Source organism: Chrysochloris asiatica, unplaced genomic scaffold, assembly GCF_000296735.1.
Source record: "Chrysochloris asiatica unplaced genomic scaffold, ChrAsi1.0 scaffold00063, whole genome shotgun sequence".
Lineage (NCBI taxonomy): Eukaryota > Metazoa > Chordata > Mammalia > Afrosoricida > Chrysochloridae > Chrysochloris > Chrysochloris asiatica.
In genome coordinates, this window is record NW_006408581.1 from 5,853,845 (window position 1) to 5,855,849 (window position 2,005).

Sequence of the window (2,005 nt, forward strand, 5' to 3'; positions counted from 1 at the left end):
ACCCTGTACAGGGTCGCTATGAGTCGGAACCTACTCCACGGCACACAGCCACTACCATAGACAATGTAACCTATATATTTACTGGTTTCTCCTGAATCAGGTTGGATATATGGTCCATTAGAGGTTTCTTGTAAGGGTGTTTACATAAAACAAACACATTGTCAATGCCTAAGAAATTCTTTAAGATCTCTACAAAGAGGAGAAATTATAATCAAGGATCATTAAAAAAAAATCATAAATGTGACTGGGTTAGACCAATGTAATATTTGTTAGATATTACAGTGTATTATGTTTTTATTGTTAAGTGCCATTGAGTCGGTTCTGACTCATAGCAAATCTGTATAGGGTTGGCTGGTAGGGCTGGTGGGTTTGAACCACCAACACTGCAGTTAGCAGTCCTATGTTTTTCCTACAGTGGCACATCAGGACTCCTCAATAGATTATACATGCTGAAAACAAATGAGTATAAGAAAATTTTCAGAAGATAAACACACATTTATACTAATCATATTAGGTGTCATTTTCTTAGCACAAAGAACTACTGAATGGCAAATACTGAAAAATTCTACATGATGCTTATTTTCTTTACATTCCTTTTTAAATTTTCTTAAATTTATCATTCATTTATCTAAACCTCTGTTACCCTGTACATATGGCCTCATACTTTCCAATTGACAATCACTTTTCTCTTGCTCTACTTGTAACCTGAAGAGATCCTAAGAGGCCATAGATTATGTTGGATCCAGGAATAAAATCCCAGTGGGTAATGCATGTTTATAAGTTCTAAAGTATACTTTATTAGCATATAAATTGAAAATAGCAACTTTGATCAGGTTGTTTAATGAAAAACACCTCTTAGTACAAGTGACAAACTATTTTCTTAATCCAGGTTGCTTAAAAAACAACAACAAAACTACTTATGTGATTACTGCAAAAGTTGACAAGAGACAGGAAATCAAAGTGATGGCTGAACCAATCAACCTTTTGAAAAAAACTGTACTGTTAACTCTGGGCAGGTAATAGCTGGTTACATGTATAGACAAAAATCCTACCAATAATGTCCCTAAAGTCAAGGTCTCTTGGGCAATAAAGTCTTCCCTTTGATGAAGTCCATTAGGCAGCAACCTTATTAAACACAGCACACACAATTAGCTTTGGGTGACTTCCTCCAAGCTTCCCTTCAGTGACATTGCAACAAATCTTCATTTTTTTCCAATCCAGAGTGATATGACTTTGATCAAACCTGCTAGTTTTAATTTCTCTGGGTGAAAAACATTCCTAAGGTACCTTTATTTTATTTTTTTTCAGAGCCAGCATCATATAAGCCTTCCTTTATTTTTCCTCTCATACATATTTTTGGACTCCTGGTGTGGTGCTATTCGATCAACACTGGACTGTGAACCACAAGTTCAGCAGTTCAAACCCACCACTATGAGTTGTAACTGACTTGACAGTACTTACCAACAACAACATGATATTTTTACCCTGTACTAAATATCATAATAAAAGAATTAACTGCTTCATTAATGTTTGTCACTGTGGGCTACAATTGTTATAATTATATAAAACAAATATTATTCAAAATTTCATAACAAACTATTTAACCATTGTATATGCCTACACATATGAAATTTAGCAAGTGAATAAGAAAGATGATTGAATAATCGATGCATCTGAATAATGGTGTTGGGAAGATTAAAAGTGCCCGTTAAAAATATGTGTCAACTTAACTAGGCCATGATTATCAGTTTTATGTGACTATCTTTAATTTTGTAATCTGATGTAATTAATCTGTGTGTTGTTAATCTTAATTTCTATGATTCTAATGAAGCAGCATTAGTGGTAGTTGTGCCAGTGAGACAAGATACAATCTATAGAATGAGGCTGTATTTCAGTCAATCTATTTTGGAATATAAACCCAAACCAAACCAACTACAATTGAGTAAATGCCAGCTCATAGTGACCATGATAAATAATGGCTAACATTTGGTAGAATGGGAACTCC